The following is a 14,012-nucleotide window of genomic DNA, read 5'->3' on the forward strand; positions in this document are numbered from 1 at the left end:
TAGTCCACAGACTACAGAATGCCTCCAGATGTGCATTGGAAGCTACTACTGGTCTTCCAGAGAAAGATCAAAGCGTAGACTCCTTGAGACATAACTCCCATGGAGGAAACTGCGGATGGAGACTGTTGTATTCAATCCCGATGCAATTTCTCTGTTTCATCAACACTCTGACAGTCCACAGAGTACAGAAAGCCTCCAGATGTGTATCGGAAACTACTACTGGTCTTCCAGGGAACGATCAAAGCGTAGCCGGTTTGAGAATTACTCCCATGAAGGAAAGTGCGCATGGTGACTGTTGTATTCAATGCCGATGCAATTTCTGTGTTTCATCAACACTCTGATACTCCACAGATTACAGAATGCCTCCAGATGTGCATCGGAAACTACTACTGCTCTTCCATGGAACGATCAAAGCGTAGACTCTTTCAGACATTACTCCCATGGAGGAAAGTGCGATTGGTGACTGTTGTCTTCAATCCCGAAGCAATTTCTGTGTTTCGTCAACACTCTGATAGGACACAGATTACAGAATGCCACCAGACGTTCATCGGAAACTACTACTGGTCTTCCAGGGAACGATCAAATCGTAGACTGTTTGAGACATTACTACCGTGGAGGAAAGTGCGCATGGTGACTGTTGTATTCAGTCCCGATGCAATTTCTGTGTTTCATCAACACTCTGATAGTCCATAGATTACAGAATGTCTCCAGATGTTCATCGGAAACTACTACTGGTCTTCCAGGGAACGTTCAAATTGTAGACTATTTGAGACATTACTTTTATGGAGGTATGTGCGCATGGTAAATGATGCATTCAATCCCGATGCAATTTCTGTGTTACATCAACACTCTGATAGGCCTCAGATTACAGAATGCCTCCAGATGTGCATCGGAAACTACTACTGGTCTTCCAGGGAACGATCAAAGCGTTGACTGGTTGAGACATACCTCCCGTGGAGGAAAGTGCGCATGGTGACTGTTGTATTCAATCCCGATGCAATTTCTGTGTTTCATCAACACTGTGGTAGTCCAATGATTACAGAATGCCGCCAGATGTTCATCGGAAACTACTACTGGTCTTCCAGGGAACGTTCAATGCGTAGACTCTTTGAGACATTACTACCGTGGAGGAAAGTGAGCATGGTGACTGTTGTATTCAATCCCGATGCAATTTCTGTGTTTCATCAACACTCTGATAGTCTACAATTTACAGAAGGCCTCCAGATGTTCATCGGAAACTACTACTGGTCTTCCAGGGAACGATCAAAGCGTAGACTGTTTGAGACATTACTTTTAGCTAGGAATGTGCGCATGGTGACTGTTGTATTCAATCCCGATGCAATTTCTGTGTTTCATCAACACCCTGATAGTCCACAAATTACAGAATGCCTCCAGATGTCCATCGGAAACTACTACTGGTCTTCCAGGGAACGATCAAAGCCTTGAGTATTTGAGACAATACTCCAATGGAGGAAAGTGCGCATGGTGACTATTGTATTCAATCCCGATGCAATTTCTGTGTTTTGCAAATACTCTGATAGTCCTCAGATTACAGAATGCCTCCAGATGTGCATCGGAAACTACTACTGGTCTTCCAGGGATCGATCAAAGCGTAGACTGTTTGAGACACACCTCCCGTGGAGGAAAGTGCGCATGGTGACTGTTGTATTCAATCCCGATGCAATTTCTGTGTTTAATCAACACTCTGATACTCCACAGATTAAAGAATGCCTACAGATGTGCATCGGAAACTACTACTGGTCTTCCAGCTAACGATCAAAGCGTAGACTGTTTGAGATATTACTCCCATGGAGGAAAGTGTGCATGGTGATTGTTGTATTCAATCCCGATGCAATTTCTGTGTTCCATCAACACTCTGATAGTCCACAGATTACAGAATGCCTCCAGAAGTGAATCGGAAACTACTACTGTTCTTCCAGGGAACGATCAAAGCGTAAACTCCTTGAGACATTATTCCCATGGAGGAAAGTGCGCATGGTGACTGTTGTATTCAATCCGGATGCAATTTCTGTGTTTCATCAACACTCTTATAGTCCACAGATTACAGAATGCCACGAGATGTGCATCGGAAACTACTACTGGTCTTCCAAGGAACGATCAAAGCGTAGACTATTTGAGACATTACTTTTATGGAGGAATATGCGCATGGTGACTGTTGTATTCAATCCCAATGCAATTTCTGTGTTTCATTAACACTCTGATAGTCCTCAGATTACAGAATGCCTCCAGATGTTCATCGGAAACAACTACTGGTCTTCCAGGGAACGTTCAAAGCGTAGACTATTTGAAACATTACTTTTATGGAGGAATGTGCGCATGGTGACTGTTGTATTCAATCCCAATGCAATTTCTGTGTTTCATCAACACTCTGATAGTCTACAATTTACAGAAGGCCTCCAGATGTTAATCGGAAACTACTACTGGTCTTCCAGGGAACGATCAAAGCGTAGACTGTTTGAGACATTACTTTTATGGAGGAATGTGCGCATGGTTACTGTTGTATTCAATCCCGATGCAATTTCTGTGTTTCATCAACACTCTGATAGTCCTCAGATTACAGAATGCCTCCAGATGTGCATCGGAAACTACTACTGGTCTTCCAGGGATCGATCAAAGCGTAGACTGTTTGAGACATACCTCCCGTGGAGGAAGTGCGCATGGTGACTGTTGTATTCAATCCCGATGCAATTGCTGTGTTTCATCAACACTCTGATACTCCACAGATTACAGAATGCCTACAGATGTGCATCGGAAACTACTACTGGTCTTCCAGCTAACGATCAAAGCGTAGACTGTTTGAGATATTACTCCCATGGAGGAAAGTGCGCATGGTGACTGTTGTATTCAATCCCGATGCAATTTCTGTGTTTCATCAACACTCTGATAGTCCACAGATTACAGAATGCCTCCAGAAGTGCATCGGAAACTACTACTGTTCTTCCAGGGAACGATCAAAGCGTAAACTCCTTGAGACATTACTCCCATGGAGGAAAGTGCGCATGGTGACTGTTGTATTCAATCCATGCATTTTCTGTGTTTCATCAACACTCTGATAGTCCACAGATTACAGAATGCCACAAGATGTGCATCGGAAACTACTACTGGCCTTCCAAGGAACGATCAAAGCGTAGACCCTTTCAGACATTACTCCCATGCAGGAAAGTGCGGATGGTGAATGTCGTATTCTTTCCCGATGCAATTTCTGTGTTTCATCAACACTCTGATAGTCCACAGATTACAGAATGATACCGGATGTGCATCGGAAACTACTACTGGTCTTCCAGGGAGCGATCAAAGTGTAGACTGTTTGAGACATACCTCCCGTGGAAGAAAGTGCGCTTATTACTCCCATGGAGGAAAGTGCGCATGGTGACTATTGTATTCAATCCCGATGCAATTTCTGTGTTTTGCAAACACTCTGATAGTCCTCAGATTACAGAATGCTTCCAGATGTGCCTCGGAAACTACTACTGGTCTTCCAGGGAACGATCAAAGCGTAGACTGTTTGAGAATTACTCCCATGAAGGAAAGTGCGCAACGTGACTGTTGTATTCAATCCCGATGCAATTTCTGTGTTTCATCAACACTCTGATACTCCACAGATTACAGAATGCCTCCAGATGTGCATCGGAAACCACTACTGGTCTTCCAGGGAACGATCAAAGCGTAGACTGTTTGAGATATTACTTTTATGGAGGAATGTGCGCATGGTGACTGTTGTATTCAATCCATGCATTTTCTGTGTTTCATCAACACTCTGATAGTCCACAGATTACAGAATGCCACGAGATGTGCATCGGAAACTACTACTGGCCTTCCAAGGAACGATCAAAGCGTAGACTCTTTCAGACATTACTCCCATGCAGGAAAGTGCGGATGGTGAATGTCGTATTCAATCCCGATGCAATTTCTGTGTTTCATCAACACTCTGATAGTCCACAGATTACAGAATGATACCGGATGTGCATCGGAAACTACTACTGGTCTTCCAGGGAGCGATCAAAGCGTAGACTGTTTGAGACATACCTCCCGTGGAAGAAAGTGCGCTTATTACTCCCATAGAGGAAAGTGCGCATGGTGACTGTTGTATTCAATCCCGATGCAATTTCTGTGTTTCATCAACACTCTGATAGTCCACAGATTACAGAATGCCTCCAGATGTGCATCGGAAACTACTACTGGTCTTCCAGGGAAAGATCAAAACGTAGACTCTTTGAGACATAACTCCCATGGAGGAAATTGCGCATAAAGACTGTTGTATTCAATCCCGATGCAATTTCTGTGTTTCATCAACACTCTGACAGTCCACAGAGTACAGAAAGCCTCCAGAGGTGCATCGGAAACTACTACTGGTCTTCCAGGGAACGATCAAAGCGTAGACTGTTTGGGACATTACTCCCATGGAGGAATGTGCGCATGGTGACTGTTGTATTCAATCCCGATGCAATTTCTGTGTTTCATCAACACTCTGATAGTCCACAAATTACAGAATGCCTCCAGATGTTCATCGGAAACTACTACTGGTCTTCCTGGGAGCGATCAAAGCGTTGAGTATTTGAGACAATACTCCCATGGAGGAAAGTGCGCATGGTGACTATTGTATTCAATCCCGATGCAATTTCTGTGTTTCGCAAATACTCTGATAGTCCTCAGATTACAGAATGCTTCCAGATGTGCATCGGAAACTACTACTGGTCTTCCAGGGAACGATCAAAGCGTAGACTGTTTGAGAATTACTCCCATGAAGGAATGTGCGCAACGTGACTGTTGTATTCAATCCCCATGCAATTTCTGTGTTTCATCAACACTCTGATACTCCACAGATTACAGAATGCCTCCAGATGTGCATCGGAAACTACTACTGGTCTTCCAGGGAACGATCAAAGCGTAGACTGTTTGAGATATTACTTTTATGGAGGAATGTGCGCATGGTGACTGTTGTATTCAATCCCAATGCAATATCTGTGTATCATCAACACTCTGATAGTCCTCGGATTACAGAATGCCTCCAGATGTTCATCGGAAACTACTACTGGTCTTCTAGGGAACGATCAAAGCGTAGACTGTTTGAGATATTACTTTTATGGAGGAATGTGCGCATGGTGACTGATGTATTCAATCCCAATGCAATTTCTGTGTTTCATCAACTCTCTGATAGTCCACAGATTACAGAATGCCTCCAGAAGTGCATCGGAAACTACTACTGTTCTTCCAGGGAACGATCAAAGCGTAAACTCCTTGAGACATTACTCCCATGGAGGAAAGTGCGCATGGTGACTGTTGTATTCAATCCCGATGCAATTTCTGTGTTTCATCAACACTCTTATAGTCCACAGATTAAAGAATGCCTCCAGAAGTGCATCGGAAACCACTACTGTTCTTCCAGGGAACGATCGAAGCGTAAACACCTTGAGACATTACTCCCATGAAGGAAAGTGCGCATGGTGACTGTTGTATTCAATCCACGCATTTTCTGTGTTTCATCAACACACTGATAGTCCACAGATTACAGGATGCCACGAGATGTGCATCGGAAACTACTACTGGTCTTCCAAGGAACGATCAAAGCGTAGACTATTTGAGACATTACTTTTATGGAGGAATTTGCGCATGGTGACTGTTGTATTCAATCCCAATGCAATTTCTGTGTTTCATCAACACTCTGATAGTCCTCAGATTACAGAATGCCTCCAGATGTTCATCGGAAACTACTACTGGTCTTCCAGGGAACGATCAAAGCGTAGACTGTTTGAGACATTACTTTTATGGAGGAATGTGCGCATGGTTACTGTTGTATTCAATCCCGATGCAATTTCTGTGTTTCATCAACACTCTGATAGTCCTCAGATTACAGAATGCCTACAGATGTGCATCGGAAACTACTACTGGTCTTCCAGGGATCGATCAAAGCGTAGACTGTTTGAGACATACCTCCCGTGGAGGAAGTGCGCATGGTGACTGTTGTAATCAATCCCGATGCAATTTCTGTGTTTCATCAACACTCTGATAGTCCACAGATTACAGAATGCCTCCAGAAGTGCATCGGAAACTAGTACTGTTCTTCCAGGGAACGATCAAAGCGTAAACTCCTTGAGACATTACTCCCATGGAGGAAAGTGCTCATGGTGACTGTTGTATTCAATCCATGCATTTTCTGTGTTTCATCAACACTCTGATAGTCCACAGATTAAAGAATGCCACGAGATGTGCATCGGAAACTACTACTGGCCTTCCAAGGAACGATCAAAGCGTAGACTCATTCAGACATTACTCCCATGGAGGAAAGTGCGGATGGTGACTGTCGTATTCAATCCCGATGCAATTTCTGTGTTTCATCAACACTCTGATAGTCCACAGATTACAGAATGATACCGGATGTGCATCGGAAACTACTACTGGTCTTCCAGGGAGCGATCAAAGCGTAGACTGTTTGAGACATACCTCCCGTGGAAGAAAGTGCGCTTATTACTCCCATGGAGGAAAGTGCGCATGGTGACTGTTGTATTCAATCCCGATGCAATTTCTGTGTTTCATCAACACTCTGATAGTCCACAGATTACAGAATGCCTCCAGATGTGCATCGGAAGCTACTACTGGTCTTCCAGGGAAAGATCAAAACGTAGACTCTTTGAGACATAACTCCCATTGAGGAAATTGCGCATAAAGATTGTTGTATTCAATCCCGATGCAATGTCTATGTTTCATCAACACTCTGACAGTCCACAGAGTACAGAAAGCCTCCAGAGGTGCATCGGAAACTACTACTGGTCTTCCAGGGAACGATCAAAGCGTAGGCTGTTTGAGACATTACTCCCATGGAGCAATGTGCGCATGGTGACTGTTGTATTCAATCCCGATGCAATTTCTATGTTTCATCAACACTCTGATAGTCCACAAATTACAGAATGCCTCCAGATGTTCATCGGAAACTACTACTGGTCTTCCAGGGAACGATCAAAGCGTTGAGTATTTGAGACAATACTCCCACGGAGGAAAGTGCGCATGGTGACTATTGTATTCAATCCCGATGCAATTTCTGTGTTTCATCAACACTCTGATAGTCCACACAGTACAGAAAGCCTCCAGATGTGCATCGGAAACTACTACTGGTCTTCCAGGGAACGATCAACGCGTAGACTGTTTGAGACATCACTTTTATGGCGGAATGTGCTCATGGTGACAGTTGTATTCAATCCCGATGCAATTTCTGTGTTTCGCAAATACTCTGATAGTCTTCAGATTACAGAATGCTTCCAGATGTGCATAGGAAACTACTACTGGTCTTCCAGGGAACGATCAAAGCGTAGACTGTTTGAGAATTACTCCCATGAAGGAAAGAGCGCAACGTGACTGTTGTATTCAATCCCGATGCAATTTCTGTGTTTCATAAACACTCTGATACTCCACAGATTACAGAATGCCTCCAGATGTGCATCGGAAACTACTACTGGTCTTCCAGGGAACGATCAAAGCGTAGACTGTTTGAGATATTACTTTTATGGAGGAATGTGCGCATGGTGACTGTTGTATTCAATCCCAATGCAATTTCTGTGTTTCATCAACACTCTGATAGTCCGCAGATTACAGAATGCCTCCAGATGTTCATCGGAAACTACTACTGGTCTTCCAGGGAACGTTCAAAGCGTAGACTATTTGAAACATTACTTTTATGGAGGAATGTGCGCATGGTGACTGTTTTATTCAATCCCAATGCAATTTCTGTGTTTCATCAACACTCTCATAGTCTACAATTTTCAGAAGGCCTCCAGATGTTCATCGGAAACTACTACTGGTCTTCCAGGGAACGATCAAAGCGTAGACTGTTTGAGACATTACTTTTATGGAGGAATGTGCTCATGGTTACTGTTGTATTCAATCCCGATGCAATTTCTGTGTTTCATCAACACTCTGATAGTCCTCAGATTACAGAATGCCTCCAGATGTGTATCGGAAACTACTACTGGTCTTCCAGGTATCGATCAAAGCGTAGACTGTTTGAGACATACCTCCTGTGGAGGAAGTGCGCATGGTGACTGTTGTATTCAATCCCGATGCAATTTCTGTGTTTCATCAACACTCTGATACTCCACAGATTACAGAATGCCTCCAGAAGTGCATCGGAAACTACTACTGTTCTTCCAGGGAACGATCAAAGCGTAAACTCCTTGAGACATTACTCCCATGGAGGAAAGTGCGCATGGTGACTGTTGTAATCAATCCACGCATTTTCTGTGTTCCATCAACACTCTGACAGTCCACAGAGTACAGAAAGCCTCCAGATGTGCATCGGAAACTACTACTGGTCTTCCAGGGAAAGATCAGAGCGTAGACTGTTTGAGACATTACTCCCATGGAGGAATGTGCGCATGGTGACTGTTGTATTCAATCCCGATGCAATTTCTGTGTTTCATCAACACTCTGATAGTCCACAAATTACAGAATGCCTCCAGATGTTCATCGGAAACTACTACTGGTCTTCCAGGGAACGATCAAAGCGTTGAGTATTTGAGACAATACTCCCATGAAGGAAAGTACGCATGGTGACTATTGTATTCAATCCCGATGCAATTTCTGTGTTTCTTCAACACTCTGATAGTCCACAGAGTACAGAAAGCCTCCAGATGTGCATCGGAAACTACTACTGGTCTTCCAGGGAACGATCAAATCGTGGACTGTTTGAGACATAACTCCCGTGGAGGAAAGTGCGCATGGTGACTGTTGTATTCAATCCCGATGCAATTTCTGTGTTTTATCAACACTCTGATAGTCCACAAATTACAGAATGCCTCCAGATGTGCATCGGAAACTACTACTGGTCTTCCAGGGAACGATCAACGCGTAGACTGTTTGAGACATTACTTTTATGGAGGAATGTGCGCATGGTGACTGTTGTATTCAATGCCGATGCAATTTCTGTGTTTCATCAACACTCTGATAGTCCACAAATTACAGAATGCCTCCAGATGTTCATCGGAAACTACTACTGGTCTTCCAGGGAACGATCAAAGCGTTGAGTATTTGAGACAATACTCCCATGGAGGAAAGTGCGCATGGTGACTATTGTATTCAATCCCGATGCAATTTCTGTGTTTCATCAACACTCTGATAGTCCACAGAGTACAGAATGCCTCCAGATGTGCATCGGAAACTACTACTGGTCTTTCAGGGAACGATCAAAGCGTAGACTGTTTGAGATATTACTTTTATGGAGGAATGTGCGCATGGTGACTGTTGTATTCAATCCCAATGCAATTTCTGTGTTTCATCAACACTCTGATAGTCCACAAATTACAGAATGCCTCCAGATGTGCATCGGAAACTACTACTGGTCTTCCAGGGAACGATCAACGCGTAGACTGTTTGAGACATTACTTTTATGGAGGAATGTGCTCATGGTGACTGTTGTATTCAATCCCATTGCAATTTCTGTGTTTCGCAAATACTCTGATAGTCTTCAGATTACAGAATGCTTCCAGATGTGCATAGGAAACTACTACTGGTCTTCCAGGGAACGATCAAAGCGTAGACTGTTTGAGAATTACTCCCATGAAGGAAAGTGCGCAACGTGACTGTTGTATTCAATCCCGATGCAATTTCTGTGTTTCATCAACACTCTGATACTCCACAGATTACAGAATGCCTCCAGATGTGCATCGGAAACTACTACTGGTCTTCCAGGGAACGATCAAAGCGTAGACTGTTTGAGATATTACTTTTATGGAGGAATGTGCGCATGGTGACTGTTGTATTCAATCCCAATGCAATTTCTGTGTTTCATCAACACTCTGATAGTCCGCAGATTACAGAATGCCTCCAGATGTGCATCGGAAACTACTACTGGTCTTCCAGGGAACGTTAAAAGCGTAGACTATTTGAAACATTACTTTTATGGAGGAATGTGCGCATGGTGACTGTTTTATTCAATCCCAATGCAATTTCTGTGTTTCATCAACACTCTGATAGTCTACAATTTACAGAAGGCCTTTAGATGTTCATCGGAAACTAGTACTGGTCTTCCAGGGAACGATCAAAGCGTAGACTGTTTGAGACATTACTTTTATGGAGGGATGTGCTCATGGTTACTGTTGTATTCAATCCCGATGCAATTTCTGTGTTTCATCAACACTCTGATAGTCCTCAGATTACAGAATGCCTCCAGATGTGCATCGGAAACTACTACTGGTCTTCCAGGGATCGATCAAAGCGTAGACTGTTTGAGACATACCTCCCGTGGACGAAGTGGGCATGGTGACTGTTGTATTCAATCCCGATGCAATTTCTGTGTTTCATCAACACTCTGATACTCCACAGATTACAGAATGCCTCCAGAAGTGCATCGGAAACTACTACTGTTCTTCCAGGGAACGATCAAAGCGTAAACTCGTTGAGACATTACTCCCATGGAGGAAAGTGCGCATGGTGACTGTTGTAATCAATCCATGCATTTTCTGTGTTTCATCAACACTCTGATAGTCCACAGATTAAAGAATGCCACGAGATGTGCATCGGAAACTACTACTGGCCTTCCAAGGAACGGTCAAAGCGTAGACTCTTTCAGACATTACTCCCATGGAGGAAAGTGCGGATGGTGACTGTCGTATTCAATCCCGATGCAATTTCTGTGTTACATCAACACTCTGATAGTCCACAGATTACAGAATGATACCGGATGTGCATCGGAAACTACTACTGGTCTTCCAGGGAGCGATCAAAGCGTAGACTGTTTGAGACATACCTCCCGTGGAAGAAAGTGCGCTTATTACTCCCATGGAGGAAAGTGCGCATGGTGACTGTTGTATTCAATCCCGATGCAATTTCTGTGTTTCATCAACACTCTGATAGTCCACAGATTACAGAATGCCTCCAGATGTGCATCGGAAACTACTACTGGTCTTCCACGGAAAGATCAAATCGTAGACTCTTTGAGACATAACTCCCATGGAGGAAATTGCGCATAAAGACTGTTGTATTCAATCCCGATGCAATTTCTGTGTTCCATCAACACTCTGACAGTCCACACAGTACAGAAAGCCTCCAGATGTGCATCGGAAACTACTACTGGTCTTCCAGGGAAAGATCAAAGCGTAGACTGTTTGAGACATTACTCCCATGGAGGAATGTGCGCATGGTGACTGTTGTATTCAATCCCTATGCAATTTCTGTGTTTCATCAACACTCTGATAGTCCACAAATTACAGAATGCCTCCAGATGTTCATCGGAAACTACTACTGGTCTTCCAGGGAACGATCAAAGCGTTGAGTATTTGAGACAATACTCCCATGGAGGAAAGTGCGCATGGTGACTATTGTATTCAATCCCGATGCAATTTCTGTGTTTCATCAACACTCTGATAGTCCACATAGTACAGAAAGCCTCCAGATGTGCATCGGAAACTACTACTGGTCTTCCAGGGAACGATCAAATCGTGGACTGTTTGAGACATAACTCCCGTGGAGGAAAGTGCGCATGGTGACTGTTGTATTCAATCCCGATGCAATTTCTTTGTTTTATCAACACTCTGATAGTTCACAAATTACAGAATGCCTCCAGATGTGCATCGGAAACTACTACTGGTCTTCCAGGGAACTTTCAACGCGTAGACTGTTTGAGACATTACTTTTATGGAGGAATGTGCGCATGGTGACTGTTGTATTCAATCCCGATGCAATTTCTGTGTTTCGCAAACACTCTGATAGTCCTCAGATTACAGAATGCTTCCAGATGTGCATCGGAAACTACTACTGGTCTTCCAGGGAACGATCAAAGCGTAGACTGTTTGAGAATTACTCCCATGAAAGAAAGTGCGCAACGTGACTGTTGTATTCAATCCCGATGCAATTCCTGTGTTTCATCAACACTCTGATACTCCACAGATTACAGAATGCCTCCAGATGTGCATCGGATACTACTACTGGTCTTCCAGGGAACGATCAAAGCGTAGACTGTTTGAGATATTACTCCCATGGAGGAAAGTGCGCATGGTGACTGTTGTATTCAATCCCGATGCAATTTCTGTGTTTCATCAACACTCTGATGGTCCACAGATTACAGAATGCCTCCAGAAGTGCATCGGAAACTACTACTGTTCTTCCAGGGAACGATCACAGCGTAAACTCCTTGAGACATTACTCCCATTGAGGAAAGTGCGCATGGTGACTGTTGTATTCAATCCATGCATTTTCTGTGTTTCAATAACACTCTGATGGTCCACAGAGTACAGAATGCCACGAGATGTGCATCGGAAACTACTACTGGTCTTCCAGGGAACGATCAAAGCGTAGACTCTTTCAGACATTACTCCCATGGAGGAATGTGCGCATGGTTACTGTTGTATTCAATCCCGATGCAATATCTGTGTTTCATCAACACTCTGATAGTTCACAGATTACAGAATGCCTCAAGATGTGCATCGGAAACTACTACTGGTCTTCCAGGGAAAGATCAAAGCGTAGACTCTTTGAGACATAACTCCCATGGAGAAAATTGCGCATAAAGACTGTTGTATTCAATCCCGATGCAATTTCTGTATTTCATCAACACTCTGACAGTCCACAGAGTACAGAAAGCCTCCAGAGGTGCATCGGAAACTACTACTGGTCTTCCAGGGAACGATCAAAGCGTAGACTGTTTGAGACATTACTCCCATGGAGGAATGTGCGCATGGTGACTGTTGTATTCAATCCCGATGCAATTTCTGTGTTTCATCAACACTCTGATAGTCCACAAATTACAGAATGCCTCCAGATGTTCATCGGAAACTACTACTGGTCTTCCAGGGAACGATCAAAGCGTTGAGTATTTGAGACAATACTCCCATGGAGGAAAGTGCGCATGGTGACAATTGTATTCAATCCCGATGCAATTTCTGTGTTTCATCAACACTCTGATAGTCCACAAATTACAGAATGCCTCCAGATGTGCATCGGAAACTACTACTGGTCTTCCAGGGAACGATCAACGCGTAGACTGTTTGAGACATTACTTTTATGGAGGAATGTGCGCATGGTGACTGTTGTATTCAATCCCGATGCAATTTCTGTGTTTCGCAAATACTCTGATAGTTTTCAGATTACAGAATGCTTCCAGATGTGCATCGGAAACTACTACTGGTCTTCCAGGGAACGATCAAAGCGTAGACTGTTTGAGAATTACTCCCATGAAGGAAAGTGCGCAACGTGACTGTTGTATTCAATCCCGATGCAATTTCTGTGTTTCATCAACACTCTGATACTTCACAGATTACAGAATGCCTCCAGATGTGCATCGGAAACTACTACTGGTCTTCCAGGGAACGATCAAAGCGTAGACTGTTTGAGATATTACTTTTATGGAGGAATGTGCGCATGGTGACTGTTGTATTCAATCCCAATGCAATTTCTGTGTTTCATCAACACTCTGATAGTCCTCAGATTACAGAATGCCTCCAGATGTTCATCGGAAACTACTACTGGTCTTCCAGGGAACGTTCAAAGCGTAGACTATTTGAAACATTACTTTTATGGAGGAATGTGTGCATGGTGACTGTTGTATTCAATCCCCAATGCAATTTCTGTGTTTCATCAACACTCTGTTAGTCTACAATTTACAGAAGGCCTCCAGATGTTCATCGGAAACTACTACTGGTCTTCCAGGGAACGATCAAAGCGTAGACTGTTTGAGACATTACTTTTATGGAGGAATGTGCGCATGGTTACTGTTGTATTCAATCCCGAGGCAATTTCTGTGTTTCATCAACACTCTGATAGTCCTCAGATTACAGAATGCCTCCAGATGTGCATCGGAAACTACTACTGGTCTTCCAGGGATCGATCAAAGCGTAGACTGTTTGAGACATATCTCCCGTGGAGGAAGTGCGCATGGTGACTGTTGTATTCAATCCCGATGCAATTTCTGTGTTTCATCAACACTCTGATACTCCACAGATTACAGAATGCCTCCAGAAGTGCATCGGAAACTACTACTGTTCTTCCAGGGAACGATCAAAGCGTAA

The sequence above is a fragment of the Schistocerca gregaria genome, unplaced genomic scaffold (assembly GCF_023897955.1).
Source record: "Schistocerca gregaria isolate iqSchGreg1 unplaced genomic scaffold, iqSchGreg1.2 ptg000001l___fragment_3, whole genome shotgun sequence".
NCBI classification, from domain to species: Eukaryota; Metazoa; Arthropoda; class Insecta; order Orthoptera; family Acrididae; genus Schistocerca; species Schistocerca gregaria.